This window comes from Sciurus vulgaris, assembly GCF_902686455.1.
Source record: "Sciurus vulgaris genome assembly, chromosome: 12".
Taxonomy (NCBI): Eukaryota; Metazoa; Chordata; class Mammalia; order Rodentia; family Sciuridae; genus Sciurus; species Sciurus vulgaris.
The window spans coordinates 70,199,024-70,212,535 of NC_136473.1; the positions used below are offsets into that span (position 1 = coordinate 70,199,024).

At 44.2% G+C, this 13,512-nt stretch overlaps 1 protein-coding gene and 1 long non-coding RNA gene across 4 annotated transcripts in view; both read left to right on the top strand.

The window, feature by feature from the left end:
• The window catches only part of LOC306641860, a 479,070-nt gene that overhangs the window by 290,689 nt on the left and 174,869 nt on the right, over positions 1-13,512 (top strand). The gene's annotated exons all lie outside the window — the stretch shown is intronic.
• Positions 11,573-13,512, top strand: part of PTPN14 (protein tyrosine phosphatase non-receptor type 14) — a 171,002-nt gene continuing 169,062 nt past the window's right edge. For 2 of the 3 annotated variants that reach the window (XM_079107118.1, XM_079107117.1), the window contains exon 1: positions 11,573-12,155. The gene's annotated coding sequence lies outside the window, so the exon portion shown is untranslated. The other variant, XM_079107119.1, reaches the window with a different exon arrangement.

Genomic DNA, 13,512 nt, shown 5'->3' on the forward strand with positions numbered 1-13,512 from the left:
CCATGTGACTGAGGTCCTAGAAAAGCACAGCCAGGAATGGTGGTACACACCTATAATCCCAGCAACTACTTTGTCTGAGGCAGGATGATCACCAAGTTCAAGGTCAGCCTCAGTGACTTAGTAAGACCTGTCTCAAAATAAAAAAACAAAAAGGACTGGGGATGTAGCTCACTGGTAAAGTGCCACTGGGTTCAATTCTCATTAATCCTCTCCACCTGCCTGCCCCTGCCCCAAAAAAGAACAGACAGGTCACTTCAACAACTCAATCAACTTCTTCATCTATAAATGGGAGAGTATAAAGCCCACCTCATTGGGTTGTTTTGTTGTTGTTGTTTGTAGTTGTAGATGACAGCATGTTTTATTTTGTTTATTTTTATGTGGTGCTGAGGATTGGACCCAGTGCCTCACACATGCTACATAAATGCTCTACCACTGAGCTACAGCCCCAGCCCCTCACTGGGTTGTTTTAAAGATTAAATAAAGTGGAATTCTGAGCACAGGAGAATAACTGCCTAGATATGCTCACCAAAAATAATAATTGTATTTATTCCAACTTTAAATAAATATTAGTTGAGGCTCTTCTAGGTCCAAAATAGACAGAAATTCCCACTGAGACTGAACTTTTGGTGAAGGAGAAAGACAATAGCAAATAAACATAAATGGATGGTATAATGGGAGGCAGTATAAGGAACAGAGTGAGGTAAAGAAATGGTGAACAGGAGGCTGGGGTTGAAGCTCAGTGGCAGAGTGCTTTGCCTAGCATGTGTGAAGCACTGGGTTTGGTCTTCAGCACCACATAAAAAAATAAATAAATAAAATAAAAGTATTGTGTCCATGCACAACAAAAATACTAAAAAAAAGAAATGGCAAACTGGAGTAAAGAGGTGCTCTTTAGACAGCATGGTTGGGAAAGGTCTACTAAGAAACACCTGGATGATTGAGTTCTTGGTGGAAGGAACAGGAAGTGCAAAGGTCCTGAGGTGCCAAGGTCCTCAGCATGGTCAAGGAATGGTCAAATGCCGTATGGTCAGGGCAGGGTGATCCAGGAGCCAGATAGATTGGGTCTTCATTTGTCATGAAAAAATCAGTTATTCTTTCACTATTCAAAAATTTTTGTTTTTGTACAATTATAATAAATCAGAAGCCTGGTGGGTGCCTTCTTATGTTTATGTTAGCAACTCTTTCTGGCCTCTAAGATTTATGATGTCAGAAGATACCTCTGCCTCACAGTTGTAGCAGAAGGCACCTCAAAATGGAGTTTCCTGGGCAACTTGCCTTTACCCTGCTGGCTGCAGGAAGTAGCTTTCAGTCTTCAGTGGTCATTCCAAACCAGTCCTCTAATTGCCCTTGTCTGGGTCCATGGGCATTACTCAGACATGCTTGAAGTACCAGAACCAGTCACGCTCTGAGTCACCCCCTCATTCTAGGGGAGGTGGCCAGGAAGCAGCCGGTCTTGAGGGAGGTTTTGATTTAGTGCTGCCGGATATTCTTACCCAGCCTGACCTATCCGTGGGTCACCCTATCTCACCCCTTTGGGCTGGGGTGTCCATGTTCTTTAGAATGGCATCCCAAACATGACCTGATTCTTCCCTCCCCCATTGAAGGTTGTTCCTGGTCGCTAATCACAGCAGAAGATTCCTTTCATGTCCCATACCTCTTGGAGGGGTGTTATGGCTGCAGCTGCTGGTGTTAGAAATAAATGCAGCAAACACACCCCTATTCGTGTTTTACTTTCCAAATCTATAATTGGTTGTGAAGGCTGTCCAGTTTTCACCTCTATAAATCTGGTTTGCATGATCATTTGTTGACATCTTCATCTAGGTATTTAAATTTCATTTAAAAATTCAGTCCAGAACCAAAGATGGAAGAGAAAAAACAAACTAAAGAATTGCTACCTACTGGGGCTGTATTTTAAATTTAGCTTGTAGGAACTACTAGAAGAAAAAGAGGCAAAGGCCCATGGGAATCCAGTTTTCTTGGGCTTTTACTTCAAATTAGATGCACTCTCAGGAGGTCAGTGCAGCTACAAATATTACCAACAGTGAGAGTACCAGATGTGGGCTGGTCCTTATTCTGACATCGTAATTATAAGAAGGCAAAAACAGACATCTAGCTCTAAATATTCTTCTTCTGAGTTCAATGGGAAAGAACTAAAAAAACAAAAACAAAAGCAAAACAGGAACATCTAATGACTTTTTGGGGCGAGGATATCGGGAATTGAACCTGGGGGCCCTTGACCACTAAGCCACATCCCCGGCCTTTTTATTTTAAGACAGGGTCTTGATAGATTGCTGAGGCTGGCTTTGAATTTGTAATTTTCCTCCTCAGCCTTCTGAGTTGCTGGGATTACAGTGTGTACCATGCACAACTCTACTGACTTTTTAACCCAGAAGTATCCTGGCTAACTTGACTTCTTTTTAAAAATATATATGTTTTTGGTCAATGAACCTTTATTTATTTATTTATTTATTTATTTATATGTGGTGCTGAGAATCGAACCCAGTGCCTCATACATGCTAGGCAAGTGCTCTACCACAGAGCCACAACCCCAGCCTCTCACTTGACTTCGTATAGTATTTCTTTTATCTCCTATGAACAATGATCTAAAAGGTCTGGTTAGAACTTCTCAGTCCCAGATGTTCTTAGCTATCTGGCATCTATTCCCCCTCTCATGCCACAAAATAGCAGCAAGCAGATATTTTGGAGAAGATTAGGTGAGAATAATTACAGATATCATTTACCTGCCCTCATGCAATTCTGTGAAGGTGTTGATGTCTCCTTGGCCAGACATGTTCAACTCCATAGCTGTGTGTCTCCTTAGGAGGTGGCTCAGGTAAGTTATAAACAGAATGAAGAGGTGCTTAGTTCAGTTTATGGATGAGAGATTCATAACCAGCTATTTTTGGAAATTAGGGCATTTCTGACCTTTTGAGTTTAATGTCATAAACAGAAACTACTCCACAGTCCAAGAAAGTGTGACTTCATACCACTGAAATGCAAATTCTTGTGTGCTACGAGGATCCTTGGTTCAACTTGACTTTCCTTGGACTTCACATGGCTAATAGGTGAAGATTCATAGGAATCTTAGAAGCTAATGAAATAAACAGTAGGTAGGTATTCCTTTGAAAGGAATTCTCTTTGATTTCATATCAGTGGCTTCCATTTCCTCTTTGTTTTGGGTACTCTCAGAAAAACGTGGGAAAAGAATTTAAAACAACTGGAGCCACATATTCTGGATATGTCTCTTCTCACACATCCAGTTTAATATCAGCCCAGTAGAGTTGTTCCCTGGTAAACTGCTAAAATGGAGAATTTTGAAAAAAAAAAACTCTAATTTGATAATGTTTTTATTTTTCCTGTTTTTACCATATATGATACTCAGTCACCTGTGCTGCACTCTGACAGATTAGAAAGAATGTGAATTTTGGAATTAGAGATCTCCAGGTTTGAATCTTGCTTCTGTCATGTACCTAGGTATTTCATGTCTTGGTCCATATACAAGTGCAAGGATGTCTACGTTTATTTCTCCGTTAAAAACCAGCTCAGTGGGTTGGGGTTGCTGCTCAGTGGTGGAGTGCTTGCCTTGCATGTATGAGAAACTGGATTCAGTTCTCAGCATTGCACATAAATAAGTAAAAAAAATAATAAAAATTTGTTGACAACTAAGAAATTTTTAAGCAAATAAAAAACAGATCAAACAGATATACCTAAATCGACCTTAATATGTTAATTCGATTGGACTGCAATAACAAAATGCTGTAGACTATGGGTTTAAACTATAGAAATTACTTTTCTCACAGTCTGGAATTTGGAAGTCTAAGATGAAAGTACCCTCAGAGTTGATTTCTGGTGAGACCTCCCACCTTGGCTTGCAGATGGCAAACTTCTTGTTGTGTCCTTATGTGCACAGAAAAGGGGCTGTCTTATATGGACAAAAGTCCCATTGGATTAGGTCCCTCTCAGCCTTCTGACCTCATCTTACTTTGTCTCCTTAAAGAATATATCTCTAACTACAGCTGGGTGCGTTGTTGAAGACCTGTAATCCCAGTGGTTGGGGAGCCTGAAGCAGGAGGATGGAGAGTTCAAAGTCAGCCTCAGCAACCTAGCAAGGCCCTAAGCGACTTAGCAAGACCCTGTCTCTAAAAAAAAAAATACAAAAAGGGCTGGGGATGTGACTCAGTGGTTAAGTACCCTGGGTTCAATCCCTGGTACAAAAAAAAAAAAAAAAAAAAAGCAAACAGAAAACACACCACACATGTCTCTAACTATAGCCATAGTTGGGATTAAAGGCTTCCACATGGAAATTTGGAAGGGACACAATTCAGTTCATAGCATTTAGATACTGTTACAAGAATTACTCCAGATTGTGTGTGCAAGGCACCTAGTCTTGTCCCCTGAGCACAGAAGTATTCCATGGACACTGTCTCCTCAGCTGCCTCCCTTGCCACCCTCTGCTCTAAGGAGTAGCCCTCGTCTCTGCACATGAGAAGCTAGGTCAGGCTCATGGCCTAGATGGTGTAGACAGTTAAGTGAACGAGGGCATTCCTGAGTTTTCCTTTGCTGAACCATCTCTCTGTTCCCTTCCTGATCTGGTTTCAGACGGCCCCCCTCTCTCTGAGCCAACATCTCCTTTCTCAGAAGTGTCCTTCCCAACCAAAGGGCTGGCTGGGCCCAACCACAGCAACCTGGTCCTTCTTGAGACTGGTGACTCAAGCCAGATTCTTTCTCTTGGGAACTTGGATCTGAGATTCGGTCTCTGCTGAAGGAGTGCAATTCAGTCTGCAACAAGAGAACTGGGTGAATGATAATATCAGGTAACGCACTGAGAACTCCATGCATACCAAGTACAGTCCCAAGAGTTTTTCACATTTTGACTCTTTGAGTTCCTACTACACTGTGAGGTAGGCGAGGAAACTGAGGCCTGAGAGCCTTAGTACTTTGCCAGCACCACATAGCTGTTCATCTGAATATAGTCAAAAGCGGAAGATGGCACTCTCAGTCAATGGAGGAAAAGCAGGGTGTTCATGGGTCTGTGACTCCACCCATCCTTACCACAGATTCCATGACATGTTCCAGGGTCCTGCCAATAAGATGGACTTCTTTTTTTTTTTTTTTTTAATGCAACAGTGATTTGAAATGGGGCTTCTTCATAAATCCATTTTTTTTTTTTTTTTTTTTAAAAACCACTCACCTTGCCTATCAGATATGTCATGTTCAGCATTGGGGGTTCAGTCTTTGAGTTTAACAACTGTGTGTAAATGACTACGGAGAATTTGTTTTTAATGACTCAGTTCCATTACAATGTTTAAAATTGCTTAAATCAAAATCAAGAAAAGATCTCAGGAAAAGTGTCTTGATTTTGTAGAATTGTCACGTAACACCACACAAAGTACACAATGCAACTCCAGGAGAAAGACTAGACTTCAGTGTGATATCCCTGAAGTCTTGATAGGCAGATGACACATTTCAGCAGCATGGATGGGTAAGCTCTTTATTAGCAATGTGTTTCTAGAGCATATGATGAGAATTCGACCTGTGTCTGTGTGTAGGCACATCCTCTTGTATTTGTGTGTGTTCACAGCACTGGGGATTGAACCTGGGGGTGCTCTACCACTGAACTACATCCTCAGTCCTTTCCATTTTATTTTGAGTCAAGTTCTGCTAAATTGTGATTCTCCTGCCTCTGCCTCCCAGTTGCAGGCATGAGGTACCTAAACTAACTGAATTTCGTATTTCTGTCAAGCGTGGAGAAGTTGGAAATCTAGGTGGTGGCTGAAAGAGGGAGAAAAGTAAACTGAGCCAGATGACTGTGATCAGGAAGCATATACCATGAAGACATGGTTCAAAGTGTGCTTGTGATCTAAGATAAAATTCAGAAAATGTACAGGGTGTGGTGGTGCAAAACCGTAATCCCAGCTGTTCAGGAGGCTGAGGTAGGAGGATCTCAAGTTCCAGGCCAGCCTCAGAAATTTAGCAGGACCCTCAGCAACTTGGAGAGACCCTGTCTCAAAATGAAAAATAAAAAGCACTGGGGGTGTAATTCAGTGGTTAAGCAACCCTGGGTTCAATCCCCAGTACAAATACCAAGCATACACACATAGGTATATGTAGCTACCTGTGGGTTTATGTAGAAAATGAAAATAAATAGCATTGACATTCACAGGATAAAACATTTAATTGTGGTTAGGTTTCATTACTTTTAAGTCTTGCTAAAAGTACCATTGATATATGTGGATTATTCTTTCTACACTGTATCGATTAACATGTATAGTTCTCATGGAGTTTTTAAAAAGTAAACAATTGGTTGAATCTTGTACATTTCATTGGAAAAAAAAAAAAAATCAGTGTTCCTGCCTATTGCGAATCTGCCTTTGCAATGTAGTGACTCTGTCTTACATCATGAATCACAGAGTTCACCACTGCTGCCAGAAGAGGTGGCACATTGCCCCAGAAGGACACTCCATCTTTCCCCTCCCAACTTGAAAATATGCAACGTAAACTTTGGCATTTTCCCGTGAAGGAAGTAAAAAAGGAAATAATTCATTTGTGGCCTAGGTTGGCAGGCACAGAATAGGGGCCGACACTCTTAATTCAGGTTAAGAGGTGGTCCTTTTGGAAAACAGGGACTTGACTGGAAGGAGGATAGAGGAAAGAGAAATGAGATAAAGAGGTGGTCAGGGAACGGGGAAACTTCTGGAACAAGAGGTTTTAGAGATGAGTAAAAATGAAATGGGAGATTATATGTGGCATAAAAGGAGCTGGTATCCTGGACCTCCACAGAGACTGGAGAGCAAACCCAAATAAAAGGTTTTCACTTTTGTCTTATCTATGTCTCTGCAAAAGTCTTCCATTATTCCACTTTATCAATATTGGAGAATAGTGTGGCTTCCTGGCCTCATCACACCAGGGGTTGGCTGAATTATGGGTGTTCTCTTCCTTTCCCCTAGCTGAAAGTTCTCAAAGATGCAACCAGGAGGGAAGGAGGGCTCCATTTTCTGTGTCAGCAACGATCATCCCGGAGCAGATATAAGAAGCCATCGTTAGAGTGGAAATCACCAGATCATGGAACACTTCAGGGCTGTCATACTGAAGTCTATTTTAGCTCCTGGAGTTGCATTGTGTACCCTGTGTGGCGTTACGTGACAGTTCTGCATAATCATACAGTTTAAGAAAAACACTAGATAGTAAGAAATTCAGGTCCCAGTGACTTTCCTAACTTGACTTTTGTCAATAAGAAGCTCTGAATGTATACTACCATTAAAACATTCTTTTTTCTTTTCTTCTTTTGCAATGCTGGGGGTTGAACCCAGGGCCTCATGAATGCTAGTCAAATGCTCTACTGCTGAGCCATATCCCTAGCCCCAAAGCACCCTTAAGTGTAGTTGTTCTAAAATGTTCTATTTATTTCCTTCTCTGTTCACTTTTTTTTTTCTTTTTCTTTTTTTTTTTGGGGGGGGCAGGTGTTAGTAAACTAAGTTGATTGAGTTATATTTTTGCTGTATACTTGTGGTTCTGAATTGAAGAGTGTAGGCATAACAGAATTACTTGGAAAGTGTCCCAAAATATACCTGCCGGATACATCAACAGAAGAATGAACCAGCAAATTGTGCCATGTTCACACAATGGCAGCTATTCTGTAAGAAAAGGGAATAAACTCCTGATACATTCAGTAACATGAATAAAACTCATACACATTATTTTGAACCACAGAAGTCAGATTCTCAGATATAGACAGTATGTATAAGTACCATATGATTCCAATTATACAAAGTCTGAGAATTAGCAAGACAAATCTTTAGGGGCAGAAGGTAGCCTACAGGGGTGATGCTGATTAAAAATTCACATAAGGAAATTTCCTGTGATGACGAACATCTTCCATGTCTTGACCTGGATAGTGGACACATTCAGGTAAACATATGAAGTGTTTGAGCTGTATGCACACTTAAGATTTGTGCTTTTTATTAAATGGTGAACTGTACTTCAACAAAACAATCTAAAAATATTATGCACTCAAATACACTCACATCCTAACCCATCTCTACCCTAGCTCTAGGAATAAGAAGGACGCAAGGGATTCAGAGAGAATGAGCGTTTTGAAATAGTTCCCTATTTCCCTGTGTGTTTGCATATAACTTTAAAATGTGCAGAAGGTCTCTGGAGATCATCACAAAACCTGCTTACTTTCCAGTCTGCTTCAATTCAGGAACTTGTTCTGCTTCCAGTGACTTCAGTGTCTTTGAAGGTATAAAATTAATACATTAATGAGAAGAACATATTGGAGGTGGGAGGAATCATGGAGACCCCTGAGATTCTGCTTGCATCCTGCATTTAGTTTGAATTAGGCTCAGGACAAGAAGAAATATTGCTTTGGAAAATTAAATATCCACAAGTTCCTAAAATTGCAAAGCTTTAAAGTAAATGTAGTGATGAACTGATGTGTTCAGAGCCTATCCCATTAACCCAACTTCAGCTCACCCTGATTCATTTTAGGAAGACTTGAGTGTGATGCAGACTTAGGAAATGGGTTGCCTTTTTGAAAGAAGCTAGTGACTAACATGTATATTTCTGTCTATACCTACAAAGAGAATGAAAGCTTTTTATCCCTTCAAGTTGTACTTCCTTTCCTCTTCTTCTTCTTCTTTTTTTTTTTTTTTTTTTTTTTTTTTGGTGGTTGTTGCAGTGCTGGCGATTGAATCCAGGGTCTTACGCATGCTAGGCAAGCACTCTACCATGGAGATATACCCCAACTTCAAGTTGTATTTTTTATTTAAAACTATTCTTATTGGGCTGAAAGTAGTGACATATACCTGTAATCCCAGTGACTGGGAAGGTTGAGGATTACAAGTTTGAAGCCAGCCTCAGCAACTTCGTTGAGACCCTGTCTCAAAATAAAAGATAAAAAGGCCTGGGATGTTGCTTAGTGGTAAAGCACGCTGGGTTCAATCCTCAGTACCCAAAAAGAAAAGGAAAAGCAAACAAACAATCAAACAAGTATTCTTACTGGACTTATTCTTTTTTTTTTTTTTATTATTGTAAACAAATGGGATACATGATGATATTTCTCTGGTTGTACATGAAGTAAAGGCATACCATTTGTATAATCATACATTTACATAGGGTAATGGTGTTTGATTCATTCTGTTATTTTTTCCTTCCCCCCACGCCTCCCACCCCTCTTTTCCCTCTATACAGTCCCTCCTTCCTCCATTCTTGCCCCCCTCCCACCCCCCTGGACTTATTCTTATTTATACCTCAGTAGTAGTCTAGCAGTTGTTCAATCCCTAGCAAAGGAGGAAGAGAGAGAGAGAAAAAGAGAGAGAGAGAGAGAGAAACCCAGAACAACAACAACAAAAAAACAACTTATAATCCAGAACAAACAAAAAAACTTACTTGTAGCTGGTCAGACGCATTTTATAGGCTTTACATTAATAATATACTTTTTACTGTTATATTTATTTAAATATTGAAAATTAGTTCACAGGCTTAGTGCTAAACCATAGTTTTACTTCTCATTGAACACTCAACAACACTCACTGAATTCTCATATTCATTTTGATCTGAAGGTAATGTGCGGTTTTCTCCACTTAACATTGGCTTTATCGCTTCGCTTCCTCCATAGGCACGTCCTCTATCTGGAGGAGTACACGTTCATGCAAGTCCAGACCTGGGAAAGACCTCAGAGATGCACTAATCCAACCAAGCTCTGTGCTCTGTTACACTCCACTTAAAAAATAAACTCAAGCCATCAAGTGAATGGTTTGCTCAGGGTCACATGGCCTGTCAGAGGCAGAATTGAATTCTTGGGTCTGCATGCAAATCACTTGCTCTTTCTTCTAACTCACAGTTACCTCAAGGTATGGTGCTCAGTATGGTATCACAGTGACTTCAGAGCAACAACACACACATGCCACTTCCTTTCCACTATGAATAATGCCAAGAGATCTTCCATTTCACAGGAAGGAGCAGCACCCTGGATTTCATTCACACTTGGGAGTCTGCAGGAGTTTTCTTATCTTTAATCCTAATCTTGTTTTTGTCAAATTTTAGAGATTAAGAATAGGCACTTGAGGCCAGACAGTCTGGGACCATTATCATATTTCACTTGCTGTGAGACTCCCTGCTGAGATGGGTAATCTCTTCCTGCCTTCCCTTCCTCATCTAGAAAATGGGGCTAAAGATGGAGGATACGTAGAGTGCTTTCCAGTCTTCCGCAACACGGTAAGACATTCCCTAACATTTTCTTTGTGAAATCTGCAACTATATACAGCGATTTCCTTGAAAGTTTGAGAAATTGACCTTATTTCCATTTACCCTTTTCCTGCCATCCATTTTACGGGCCCTCTAGGTCTTCTCTAATTCTTTAAAGTTCTGGACATTGGCCAATGGTCAGAGAAGTCGAGATCATTACAGATTTACACATGGTGGGTACAAAACAGCTTTGCTTTTTGGTTCCCAGTTCCTTTCCCCAAGAGGCCTGGAATTGTTGTAGGAGTTGTTGGAAAGTAATATGAGACAGTATCTTCTGTGACAAGGACTTCAAGGTCCTTGAAAGGTTGAAAGGACTGGGCTTGAGTCCTGGTGAGATAACAGCTGCCCAGACATGTTTGTAGCAATGCAAAGGACCACAGAAACGTAGGCAACCCCTTTAATTTTACAATTACAGAAACCAAGGATCCCGGGGGTTGGGATACTACTCAGTTATCCAATCGGTCACCAGTTGGGCAGGGCCTAAACCTAGGTTCCCTGCCTGGCTCTGAGCTTTTTCCATCATACCAGCTGCGCTTCATTAACTCCACCTCCTAAAGTGCTAAGGAAGTTCCCTCCCAGTGCCTACCCGGGCAGGGTGGGGCGATTCTGTGGCATGGAACAAACCGGGAAAACGACATATTCCAACTTTCAGCATACACAGTCTGCTTTTGCCATTACGGGGGTGGAGGGAAAGATGAAAGCAAGACACAAGTTCACTACCCAGAGGTTCCGGGGTTTTTTTTTTTTTAGGAGAGATCTCTGGAACTGCCTGCTCAGTGAGGCAATCTAAGTTTCTCCTGGATTGCGCTCCCGTGTGCGATGGGCTGCATGGGTGCGTCCAGCTTGGAGGGTCTCCCAAAATAAGTTGGACTGTTGTTGCTCTAGGTCTGAGTGAGCGACTTCTTACCACCTTCCCGCTCTTGCAGCCTACGAAACTAGGTTGGAATCTTCCTGTCTTTCCCGCTTTCCTCCAAACCGCCGGAACAGCGCAGGGTTGGGCTGACTACGGTCGCCTTGCCTTCTCCCCTCCCACGTCCCTTACTCCATGGAGTCTCATCCTGTCCTCAGTCCCCACCTTTAGAAACATTTTCCAAAGCTATCCCATCAAAAGTAAGCGACTTCTCCCGGGCCTGCAGAAAGAACTCCCGCAACCCGGCATTCCTCGGATTCCAGCGCTGTGACGTCCCCAAGGACAGCGCGCCTCCAGCTCCGGAGCTTAGACTCCACGTTTCAGCGCTTCCCACCCGCGCGCCCGCGCCCCCGCCGCGCGTCCTCGCCCGCCGCATTCCTCTCCGCCCCGGCCGCGCGCCCCGCGCTCCCTCCGCCTCCCGGCCCCCAGCGCCGCTGAGCCCGGCCCGGGGGTGGGGGAGCCACGGCCGCCGGCGCCTGCTCGGTCCCCTCCCACTCGCACGGCCCCTTCCTCCCTCCTCTCCCGGCCGTTCGCATTTCCTGCCGCTCTGGCTCTCTCGGCCCCTCAAAGTTCTTCCCAACTTTTTCTCCACCAAGCGGGCGCAGTCTCGGGGGCAGGTTGCTGCGCTCCTCGGGTCTCAGCTGCCTCTTCTCCTGGGCAGGTCCTCGGGGAGCAGCACACACAAAGTGGCCGCTGGCGGTCCTTCCCCTCCCACTTCACCCATCCTCCCTGGCCTTCTCGTCCCGGGCCCCCTCGGGCGGGACAGCCAGGGTACTCAGGTTCTTCTCCCTTTTCCCTTCGCCGGTGCGCCCCTGCGCCGACTCTCGCGTCCGGACCTCAGCGGAAACCTCCCTCCCCTTTCGCCTCCTGCGGCTGCTTCCCTCCTCCCCTCCTCCGCCAGCCACTGGAATCAATTCCGTGGGGAATTGGGGCTCCGTAGCCGCGGAGGACAGCCTTTCCGCGCGGGACTCCGGGCACCACGGGGTCATGTAAGCAGGTAAGCCCGTCCCGAGGCGGGGAAATCGGGCCGAGGTCGGGGGCAGCCGTGGTGCTCGGGGCGCCTTGCAGATGACTTGGGCAAACGCTGGCAACACCAACTTGAGATTGGCGGTCCCAGACGCCTGGCAGGGCAGCGGGGGCGCGGGGTGCCCGGGCCGCGCGTTTTCTCCCTGGTGGGAGCTGCAGGCGGTGGGCGCACCGCTCATCTGGGAAGTGAGCTGGAAGGTAAGGACGTCTTGCAGTTTGTGCCTGAACCCCAAACCCTCGCCCCCTCCTCCTCGATCCCGTCTGCGTTTTGGGAACGTGAACGGGCCGGCAAAGGGCTGCGGGAGACAGCCAGACCGTGGGGCTAGGAGGATGAGAGACAAACGACATTGCTGTAGCCCACGAGGGGAACGTAGTTCCCTGACTCCCCTTCAGGTCCCGGCGTAGGATAGGATTTGGGAGGGAGAGAGTTTTCATGCCACCCCACTAGGCCCCAGCCGTGCCACCGAATTCTCGAGTGTCTTGGTTCCTACTTGGGTGGTCGGGTAGGCTCATAGGGAAAACCTGTGGCCACGTACTTTCAGACCAGATCTTTAACTTCCCAATTTCTCCTTATTAACAACCCCCTTTCCCAAGTGACACCTAGGTTTTGAATACTTGCAAGTGGGTTTTCTACCTTTTCTTCTGGAGAAAGCAATGAGGCAGCGTGGTCCCTGCCTCCCTTTTTCCTCACACTTCCTTCAGTTCCTGTCACCCCCACCCCCATCCCCACCTACAATTTAAGGAGATTGTAGGTTTTTCAACTCCCGTCTGTCGAGGGACTGACTTTTTTGGGTTCCCAGCGAAGGTGAGGAATCTCTAGACTGCAAACCTAGAGTCTATGGTTACAGTTTCCACCAATATGTTAATTTCGCGAAATGGATTAGTTCAGTCATTCATTCAACAAACCGAGTATGGAGCTTCTATTCTGCTAGAACAAAATCAATGTGCAGGAGTCTGCAGCCCCGTTGGCTGATCAAGAACTACTGTGTGGTGGGAGAGGGAGTCTAGGGGAAGGCTTGATCCTGGAGCTGAAGAGGTGCTCTCTTGGTGGAGTGTTTAGGGGAGTACTCTCCTGGTAGAGGAAACAGTTCATGAGAAGTGAATGCATAAAGAATGGAAAAGTCATTCCTAACTGTCTGGGACCCCAGGGATATTTATAGGCGGGTTGGTGCAATGTTGCTGGCATAGCAGTCTCACCTCCTCTCATTTATACTAGAAATTAAACTAGAAGCACAGTTACACACTTAGGGAACCACTAGTAGCTTTCAGAGGAGCAAAAATCCCTCTGTGGACAGGCCTCTATACCTGATGCTGTTTCTACCCCCATT